The following is an 11,781-nucleotide window of genomic DNA, read 5'->3' as shown; positions in this document are numbered from 1 at the left end:
TCTTCATTCACAAAACCAACTTACACCGAGAGGAAAGTTTTTCTGGAACATGCTTATTCCTGACATTGTCTGGAAAAATGCATGGTTAAGGCTTTACAAATACTGTATACCAAACAAAGTAAAGGAAGTGCACTTCAACATTTTGGAGCAGTCATTTGTGACAGACTTGTAAAAGTGTGCTTTAAATACTGTACAGTGGTGTCACGAGAATTTTCAATCCCAATGATAATAACTGACAATCAATAGCTGTGTTATTAAAAAATAAACATACAGCAATGAACACCAATCATTCTATATACCCCGCCCTTTTCTACCAATAACATATCGAGAGTCAGTCTATTTTACCAGATCATGAGGGAGGTGGCAGATAATTGGTCAGAGAACCCCTTTACTGCATCCCCAGTATCATTCATGAATCTCTGTTAATTATAATAGATGTAATTAATCCAATCCACATTTTTATTTATTGTCAAATACCATAAGAATTTAGTGGTAAAGTCTTCACCTACTTGATTCATAGCTCTGTATTAATCTGTAACTTCCCTGAGGATGCCAATAGCATCCATCTAGACAAAGCTACTCCAATCCTGGTCAAAACTCCTCCTGTGCCTACTTTAGCCTCCTATAACTGGCCTCTGATGACTAACTCGAACTGGTTGGACCAATAACCCCGGGCGCAAGTTCCTAACTTTGGTAGTTTCTGTCGTATGCGTCCTTTGCTGGTACGAGCCCACCCTACATCAGTTATAGGTGCAATCTGGCCATCCCAATCCCTGTAAATGAATTTGCTTTCCTAGGGAATTATTTAATGTTTACCTTAAATCCTACATCTTGATCTTCTTTGACTCCTTATTCTGTAAGTCACTCATCAGTGTATTATATAGTTTATCTTATACTTCTTATCAATGACAATTAGTACCGGAAGGTGGTGGATCTGGATGTATCAGAAAGGTTACCAAGACTATGATGCAGCTCAGAGTCCCTACTCTTCCGAAAACCCGCCAAACCTCTCCTGCCCTTAGTCGGTCTGCTAAGTACCACCCCATATTCACACTTCGAGGATCACCCACAGTGATAAACTTGAAATCTTCAATAAGGAGGTAACCCCCGGACCCTGTTGGTACTCGGTTCTTCTCCTAACTCCGTGTGTGATCAGCCGTGCTCATATGTGTACATACCTTCTTGCAGTGGGTAGCGTGGACCCAAGTGACTCTCTCAGCTATTCTAATGGCAAAGGCGGTGGTTTAACAGAACCTGGTATGGGCCTTCCCAACGGGGCTGCTTCCAGTCTATTCTCCTCAGGGACTGGATCCACACCCAGTCTCCTGGTTGGATTGAGTGAATCACCTTCTCCTGTAATTCACCTGTTGGACACAAAATATTGGACATACGGGTTTGGTTACCAAACAGTCTTCTCATGTGTTCTGCTAGTATATTTTCAACTTCTATGTCTACTTGTTCTGGTCCCTAACTCTGGCATTCTATTTGTTCTACCTGATTAGATAAAAAGTAATCCATTATTTAAAGACATAGATCCTAGTAAACCAACTCTAGGGATAATATCTTGACCTAATATTTTAACTACCATAATTGTGTCAGCCAGGTAAGTTGGGAAAGCTTCTACCCATTTGCTATATTTATCTATCATTTAAAAAATGTAAGTAGTTCGTTATCACATAGGCCACAACGTCTTTCCTAACCTGCAGTGTTTCCTAACCTGCTCTACCATCCTTCCTCTAACCTGCTTTCTGTCTACCCTGGTGCTTATTCTGTGCACAAATAACACAACGTGAACATTTTTTAAAAATAGGTAGTTATTCCGTATGCTACAAAGTGTTGTCTAATTACCTGTACCATCTACCATCCCTCCGGTTGATACATGGCTCTGTCCATGTATCAATATTGCTGCATATCTAAACAATGACTTAGGTAGTATGGGCAACTTATCATTGTACCAAATCTCTTCTGAATCCCTCTATTCCTGTCTTAGGATGTGTGACTCCTTCTAATGCCCTTGCTACATCCCTCTGTGTCCATGCCCTATAGACTTATATTGTGTCTAGTTATGCTCCATCCCCAGCTCTGGGGTTGGGTAAGGTTATGAATGGGAATTGGGGTATCTTCTCATCGTCATCTAACTATTCTGTGTCCCTTCTATCTTCTCTCAATCCTGGTTTATTATGAGATTCTAACCTTCGCAACTCTCCAGGTCTCCTGCTCCTCACTTCCAGTCTTTCCCTCTCATTCTCCTCAAATTCCTTCTGCTCTCTCTCTAGCTTACTCACTCCCCTTCCCCCTTCTCCTAATACTCCCAAACCATCAATGTCACCTTAGGCCTCAGCATAGGGCAGGGGAGCCCTTCTCCGTCTGCCTTTTCTACTATCTGCCTGTCGCTCCTTCCCACAACCATCAGTATCAAATATAGACTAAATGTCTCACTGTCTCCCTGTCTGAACTCATGGATTTTAGAAAAATCAACATGTCTATGCAAGTAATCTCTAAGGTTATTACATAGTTTGATTAAGGTTATCTCGATGCTCTCAATGATCCTGAATCACCACAGATTTCATATATCCCTGTCCTGTTGGCTTAAAATATGTTCTAAATACTTAACATAAGTCTACCATCATTAAACATATTATTGCTATTTTATAACCTTATTCAACAACAAAATATAATAATACTATTATATCAATTTCACAGCCTTGTTGTGTTAAATTTCTTACACTGCATACAACAACAGCTGACTACCTAAGGGAAAATAAAACTTTGCTAGATTACTAAACATTAGTTAAGCCAAAATAGTGGGAGTTTCAAAATAACCTCATGACAGTTTTTTATAAACCCACCTTCACCCCATTTTTAACCCATAATTTTCCATGAGAGTTTCATGTAAAAAAAATATTACTACTGGTCAAAAGATAAAACAAAGTTTCAAATGACATAATCAGATCAAAATCTCTACTCTGAAACCCTCCACAAAGAAAAACTATTGCACCCTTATGGCCATAGGAAGAGAGACTTAAGGAAGTCTTCTCATCATCAAAGGTTATGCCATCTTCTTTCTTCTCATTGGTTCAAATTACAAATATGTCAAAGAACTATAAACTCCATCATAATTATCAATTACACAAATTACCTAAAATTAATTATCCAAATGGCCCACTCCTGAGGCTGATCAGACCACACAGGAGAGCCATGACAGAGGTCAAAAGTCATACCACCCTTTCAAAGAAGTATTTCTTACTATATTAGACAAATTAAAGAAAAACGATCAAACGTTTTCTACATGTTGTATCCCAGGTTCCCAGAACATTCCTTTATCAAAAGAATGTGTTTAATTAAAACTCAGAAAATAAAACTTCTACAATTCCATGTGTGTGTGTACCCCTTTAATTCTTGTCTCCTGTCTCTGTTCTTTCTCTCTCGCTCCCCTCTCTTTTCCATCTCTCCCTCCATTTCTCTCTTCCATCGCTCTCTCTCATTCCCTAATCTGTCTTTCTCACCCATCCTTCCTCTCTCTCCCTCTCTCTGTCCTAGTTTGTTTCTCAGGGCTACCTCAGAAGGACATGGAGAGGTCTGAGCTGCAGAGAGCTTTGACTGGTACTGTGGATGTGGAGGGAGCTGTACGACGGCCTTTGCTGGGCTGTGTAGCTAGAAGCAGAAATATGTCTTCATGTGGTAAGCACAACAAGATAAACAACACAGACACAACATATAATGCACAGACACAACAGACAACACAGACACAACAGTGTGTGTGAGAATGCTTGTGTACAAAAAAATTCAGTAAAATAGGTAAATGGCTATGTCTAACAAAAATATGCTGTGTAATCAGTGGGGAGAACAAGCATTTGATACACTGCCGATTTTGCAGGTTTTCCTACTTACAAACCATGTAGAGGTCTGTAATTTTTATCATAGGTAAACTTCAACTGTGAGAGACAGAAATCCAGAAAATCACAATGTATGATTTTTAAGTAATTAATTAGCATTTTATTGCATGACATAAGTATTTGATACATCATAAATCCAGAACCTAATATTTGGTACAGAAAACTTTGATTGCAATTACAGAGATCATACGTTTCCCATAGTTCTTGACCAGGTTTGCACACACTGCAGCAGGGATTTTGGCTCACTCCTCCATACAGACCTTCTCCAGACCCTTCAGGTTTCGGGGCTATCGCTGGGCAATACAGACTTTCAGCTCCCTCCAAAGATTTTCTATTGGACTCCAGGACCTCGAGATGCTTCTTACGGAGCCACTCCTTAGTTGCCCTGGCTGTGTGTTTCGGGTCGTTGTCATGCTGGAAGACTCAGCCACGACCCATCTTCAATGCTCTTACTGAGGGAAGGAGGTTGTTGGCCAAGATCTCGCGATACATGGCCCCATCCATGCTTCCCTCAATACGGTGCAGTCGTCCTGTCCCATTTGCAGAAAAGCATCCCCAAAGAATGATGTTTCCACCTCCATGCTTCACGGTTAGGATGGTGTTCTTGGGGTTGTACTCATCCTTCTTCTTCCTCCAAACACGGCGAGTGGAGTTTAGACCAAAAAGCTCTATTTTTGTCTCATCAGACCACATGACCCTCTCCCATTCCTCCTCTGGAACATCCAGATGGTCATTGGCAAACTTCAGACGGGCCTGGATATGCACTGGCTTGAGCAGGGGGACCTTGCGTGCACTGCAGGATTTTAATCCATGACGGCGTAGTATGTTACTAACGGTTTTCTTTGAGACTCTGGCCCCAGCTCTCTTCAGGTAATTGACCAGGTCCTGCCGTGTAGTTCTGGGCGGATCCCTCACCTTCCTCATGATCATTGATGCCCCATGAGGTGAGATCTTGCATGGAGCCCCAGACCGAGGGTGATTGACCATCGTCTTGAACTTCTTCCATTTTCTAATAATTGCGCCAACAGTTGTTGCCTTCTCACCAAGCTGCTTGCCTATTGTCCTGTAGCCCATCCCAGCCTTGTGCAGGTCTACAATTCTATCCCTGATGTCCTTACACAGCTCTCTGGTCTTGGCCATTGTGGAGAGGTTGGAGTCTGTTTGATTGAGTGTGTGGACAGGTGACTTTTATACAGGTAACGAGTTCAAACAGGTGCAGTTAAATCAGGTAATAAGTGGAGAACAGGAGGGCTTCTTAAATAAAAACGAATAGGTCTGTGAGAGCCGGAATTCTTACTGGTTGGTAGGTGATCAAATACTTATGTCATGCAATAAAATGCTAATTAATGACTTAAAAATCATACAATGTGATTTTCTGGATTTTTGTTTTAGATTTAGTCTCTCACAGTTGAAGTGTACCTATAATAAAATTTACAGACCTCTACATGTTTTGTAAGTAGGAATACCTGCAAAATCGGCAGTGTATCAAATACTTGTTCTCCCCACTGTATATATATTATTCTACATATACTAAAGTGATTTGTTGATTGATGTTAGCATGGCTGGAGACCATCGCCATGGGCCAGGCCCTGTCCATGCTGATATGCGGCACGGTGGTCAGCTGCAAGAACCTTGAACCAGAAAAACTTGGAGACGCCTATTCTCCAGAGCTTCCTCAACTACGTCCTGCTGCTGTTCACCTACACCGCATCGCTCAGCCTCAGGGAAGGTCAGAGGCTGCCGCCCCCAATGCTAAACATGCTAATGCTAACCATGCTAGCAGGCAAATGCTAAACATCCCATTTTGATTTACATTCATTTTTGGTCCGAAAATGCTAATATTATTGAGGCCTTCCTCATTGAGGCTGCCTCCCAGGTTTGAGCCAGGTGACCCGTTTTGGCCGACAGCAAAGTCAGGTGAAAACAAAAGTGGAGTAATGAGTAAGATTCTGCTTTTGATAAAAATGCTTAATCTGCCTTCGCAATGAAAACTAGTTTGAAAATTCTAACATATATTTTATAGCAAAGGGATGTTGTATGTTTTTGAACGATGCATCATGCTACCTTAATGACAACATGCCCGAGCGGCGCAGAATACTGTTCATTTGAGAAGGGCGCTCCTCCCTCACTTTTTTTGCCAGTTCACTTCATGCGCCATAGTGCCGGTGGACCGCTGTTCACCTTATTCGACCTCCCTCATTAATTGCAGGGGCCCTGTTGGAATCATTTAGAAATGCATCCTTCCTTGATTCCTTGTAGTACAGGTAGTCATTTCACGTTTCAAACCGTTGACTAAAACAACGCTGCTGCTAACTCTGCTAAATATTTTAGTCTCACTCTGGATTCTCACTTTGCTGTTTCAACAGGTGATGGGAATATGTTACAGATTTTAAAAACAATATGGTGGTGGTATTTACTTATGGGACTGACGGACGTGGAGGCAAACTAAGCAGTGGTGAAGGCGAACCAATGTAATTCATGTAAGAAATTACTCAAACCGGTGCATATGTAACGCTCGTCAAAATGGGTAGACTAAGGCGCAGCGTGATTTGGGTTCATCATAATTTATTTGAATGAGAACCAGCAACAAAAACAAATTAGAGAAACAAACAAATGAATGTACAGCCTTGTAGGGCTCAAAAGCAACAACACAAAAACAAGATCCCACAAACAACAGGTGGGAAAAGGCAACCTAAATATGATCCCCAATCAGAGACAACGATAAACAGCTTCCTCTGATTGGGAACCTTACCAGGCCAACATAGAAATACAAAAACTAGACTGCACATAGAAATAATAAACTAGAACACCCTCCAGTCACGGCCTGACCTACTCCACCATAGAAAATAAAGGCTTTCTATGGTCAGGACGTGACAGCATACTGTGTACTTTGGGTGAAGGATGGCTTAGTAATGAATATTTCTAGGACCTAGGTGATACATTTCTTCCAGATGTGCAACAAATGAATAGCCAATTATCTTTCAGTTGCCTTGTATACAATCAGCATTTTACACCTGAAAAACACTGGTTCTGGTTGCATCTGCTGGACTGCTTTGCGATCCCAGTGCTGATGATGCTCTCCTGGATCTTTCTGTGTTTTGGTTACAGTTTTTTGGTTACTACATGATTCCATATATGTTATTTCATTGTTTTGATGCTTTTACTATTATTCTGTAATGTAGAAAATAGCATAAATAAAGAAAAACCCTGGAATGAGTTGGTGTCCAAACTTTCGACTGCTACTGTCATGTTTAAAAAATCTTGGCTTGCATATTGCATCACTCAGAAAGTGATCTTGACTCAGAAAAGGTTGGTGACCACTGCCCTAGTCACATGCTCTGTGCAATAGTTTTACAGATAGAGCTTTGTTTGAAAACTCCTCCTTGTAGTCCAGTAGAATTCCCTTCTTAGAGATTGGGCTCTGGGCCTTGTTCAGTAGGGTATATTGTAAAAATGTTTTGAAACGGGAAACCAAAATAGTCCAGACAGTCCCTCCTCATTTCACTTTGTTTCCGACCATTTTCTTCCGTTTGGTGAATAATGAACACAAACCCTGGTGTCTCCCTCCACAGTCGTACTGTTTGCGGCCTACGCCCTCTGCATATATGCCCTGTACAGTTTCTTGCCCCTGATGGTCAAGATGACCAGCGCCACGGCGGTCAATCTCTTCCTGCTCATCGCCGGCCTCTTCTGTGGAATCTTCCTCTTCCACTTTGATGTGAGATAAATATACTATTTTCTTGTGGGGGTGCTTCTGAGCCAGAGGGGATACCATAAATTGACAAAAATATTATCCAACAATGACCTCCTGGAAAGAAAATTAGGATTCTGTCGTTGTAATGAGAGGCTTTATGTTTAAATTCGATAATTCAATGTTTTAATTAGATAAGACAATGATCAACATTATATCATGTAATCCGTATATCACATACAGCCAACACTCAATACAAACTTTGAGGCAAATCCTTAGCATTTAAACTTTCATAGTGTATGTTGAACTAGCACCTTCTCGCAAATGTGTGATTTGAAATGCTCTAAATGCTCTAAATGAATGATGCAACTGCTCTAAATGAATGATGCAACTATAGGCAGCCACTGATCCCACTCTACACAGTTCTCAGGCCTGTACATTGTGTTGTTTGTAGTGATCGGCAGCATACCACCCTGCATCCCGCTGCCTTGCCTCTGAAGCTAAGCAGGGTTGGTTCTGGTCAGTCCCTGGATGGGAGACCATATGCTGCTGGAAGTGGTGTTAGAGGGCCAGTAGGAGGCACCCATTCCTCTGGTCTAAAAAAAATGATCCCAAATCCCTAGGGCAGTGATTGGGGACATTGCCCTGTGTAGGGTGTCATCTTTTAGAAGGGATGTTAAATGTGTGTCCTGACTCTCGGTGGTCACTAAAGATCCCATGGCACTTATCATAAGTGTAGGGGTGTTAACCCCGGTATCCGGGCTAAATTCCCAATCTGGCCTTCATACCATCATGGCCACCTAATCACCCCCAGTTTACAATTAGCTCATTCATCCTCCCTCTTCTCCCCTGTAACTATTCCCTAGGTCGTTGCTGTAAATGAGAATGTGTTCTCAGTCAACATACCTGGTAAAATAAGGGTAAAATAAAGACAACATTTGGGGAGTTTCTCCCATTCTTCTCTGCAGATCCTCTCAAGCTCTGTCAGGTTGGATGGGGAGTGTTGCTGCACAGCTATTTTCATGTCTCTCCAGAGATGTTTGATCGGGCTTTGGCTGGGCCACTCACGGACATTTAGAGATTTTTCCCAAAGCCACTCCTGCGTTGTCTTGAATGTGTGCTTAGGGTCGTTGTGCTTTTGGAAGGGGAACCTTCGCCCCAGTCTGAATAACTGAGCGCTCTGGAGCAGGTTTTCATCAAGGATTTCTCTGTACTTTACTCCGTTCATCTTTCCTTCGATCCTGACTAGGCTCCCAGTCCCTGCCGATGATAAACATCCCTACAGCATGATGCTGCCACCACCATGCTACACCATAGGGATGATGCCAGGTTTCCTCCAGACATGACTCTTGGCATTCAGGCCAAAGAGTTCAATATTTGTTTCATCAGACCAGATAATCTTGTTTCTCATGGTCTGAGAGTCCTTTAGGTGCTTTTTTCCAAACTCCAAGCAGGCTGTCATGTACCTTTTACTGATCAGTGGCTTCCGTCTGACCACTCTAGCATAAAGGCCTGATTGGTGGGTGTGCTGCAGAGATGGTTGTCCTCCTGGAAGGTTCTCCCATCTCCACAGATGAACCCTGGAGCTCTGTTAGAGTTACCATCGGGTTCTTGGTCACCTGCCTGACCGAGACTCTTCTCCCCCGATTGCTCAGTTTGGCTGGGTGACCAGCTCTAGGAAGAGTCTTGGTGGTTCCAAACTTCTTCCATTTAATAATGATGGAGGCCACTGTGTTCTTGGGGACCTTCAATGCTGCAGAAATTTGTTGGTACCCTTCCCCAGATCTGTCCCTTGCCACAATACTTTCTCGGAGCTCTACGAACAATTCCTTCGACCTCATGGCTTGGTTTTTGCTCTGACATGCACTGTCAACAGTGGGACCTTATATAGACAGGTGTGTACCAATTGAATGTACCACAAGTTGTAGAAACATCTCAAGGATGGCAATTGGAAACAGGATGCACCTGAGGTCAATTTTGAGTCTCATAGCAAAGTGTCTGAATAGTTAACCTGTTATGGCTGCAATAAGTGTCATCAACAACCGCTGAATAGCATAGCGCTACATACAATAAATATTACTATAAATATTTATATTCATGAAATCACCAGTGCAATATAGGAAAACCCAGCTTAGCCTTTTGTTAATCCACCTATCATGTCAGGTTTTGAAATGATGCTTTACAGTGAAAGCAATCCAAGCGTTTGTGTAAGTTTATCGATCGCACGATAAAACATTAAGTACACTTAGCATCAGGTAGCTCGGTCACGAAAATCAGAAAAGCAATCAAATTAATAGTTTACCTTTTGATGATCTTCGGATGTTTTCAATCACGAGACTCCCAGTTACACAACAAATGTTCCGTTTGTTCCATAAAGATGATTTTTATATCCAAAATACCTCCGTTTGTTTGTCGCGTTATGTTCAGAAATCCACAGGAAAGAGCGGTCACGACAACGCAGACGAAAATTCCAAATAGTTTCCATTATGTTCACAGAAACATGTCAAACGTTTTTTATAATGAATCCTCAGGTTGTTTTTAAAATATATAATCGATAATATATCAACTGCAAATGTCTTTCACAGTAGGAGAGGGGAAAACAATGGCTGTCCAAATTCTGTTGCGCAAGCAAAACTCAAGTGACCACTTGATGCGATGTTATCGTTCTAGCTCATTTTTCAAAATAAAAGCCTGAAACTATGTCTGAAGGCTGTTGACACCTTGAGGAAGCGATAGGAAAAGGAATCTGGTTCATATCCCTTTAAATGGAGCAAAGGGAGACTATGGAACATGGAGTTTTCCAAATAGAAACCACTTCCTGCTTTGATTTTCCTCAGGATTTCGCCTGCAATATCAGTTTTGTTATACTCACAGACAATATTTTGACAGTTTTGGAAACTTTAGAGTGTTTTCTATCTAATTCTAATAATATGCATATATTAGCAACTGAGACTGAGGAGCTGGCCATTTACAATGGGCACCTTTTCATCCAAGCTACTCAATACTGCCCCTGCAGCCATTAGAAGTTAAGTAAATTAGGTATTTCTGTTTTTTATTTTCAATACATTTGCAGACTTTTCTAAAAACCTGTTTTCGCTTTATCATTATTGGGTATTGTGTGTAGATTGATGCACATTTTTTAAATCCACTTTAGAATAAGGCTGTAAAGTAACAAAATGTGGAAAAATTCGAGGGGTCTGAATACTTTCCAAATGCACTGTATATGCAAAAGTATGTGGACACCCCTTCAAATTAGTGGATTCAGCTATTTCAGCCACACCTTTTGCTGACATGTATATAAAATCGAGCACAAAGCCATGCAATCTCCATAGACAAACATTGGCAGTGGAATGGCCTTACTGAAGAGCTCAGTGACTTTCAACGTGGCACCGTCATAGGATGCAACCTTTCCAACAAGTCAGTTCGTCAAATTTCTGCCTTGCTAGAGCTGCACCGGTCAACTGTAAGTGCTGTTATTGGGAAATGGAAAGTCTAGGAGCAATAACGGCTCAGCCACAAAGTGGTAGGCCACACAATCTCACAGAACGGGACTGTCGAGTGCTGAAGCGCGTAGTGCGTAAAAATTGTCTGTCCTCGGTTGCAACACTCACTATTGAGTTCCAAACTGCCTTTGGAAGCAATGTCAGCACAATAACTTTGTCGGGAGCTTCATGAAATGGATTTCCATGGCCGAGCAGCCACACAAATGCCTAAAATCACCATGCTCAAAGCCAAGCGTCGGCTGGAGTGGCGTAAAGCTTTCCGCCATTGGACTCTAGAGCAGTGGAAACGTGTTCTTTGGAGTGATGAATCAAACTTCATCATCTGGCAGTCCAAGGGATGATTTGGGTTTGGCAGATGCCAGGGGAATGCTACCTGCTCCAATGCATAGTGCCAACTGTACATTTGGTAGAGGAGGAATAATGGTCTTGGGCTGTTTTTCATGGTTTGGGATAGGACCCTTAGTTCCAGTGAATGAAAATCTTAACTCTACAGCATACAATGACATTCTAGACGATTCTGTGCTTCCAACTTTGTGGTAACAGTTTAGGGAAGGCCTTTTCCTGCTTCAGCATGACAATGACCCCATGCACTAAGCGAGGTCCGTACATAAGTGGTTTGTCAAGTTCGGCGTGGAAGAACTTGACTGGCCTGTACAGAGCCCAGATCTCAACCTCATCAAATATATTTTGT

This window comes from Oncorhynchus mykiss, chromosome 10 (assembly GCF_057628025.1).
Source record: "Oncorhynchus mykiss isolate SJ-2025 chromosome 10, ASM5762802v1, whole genome shotgun sequence".
Taxonomy (NCBI): Eukaryota; Metazoa; Chordata; class Actinopteri; order Salmoniformes; family Salmonidae; genus Oncorhynchus; species Oncorhynchus mykiss.
Note: the sequence above shows the minus strand (reverse complement) of the source record.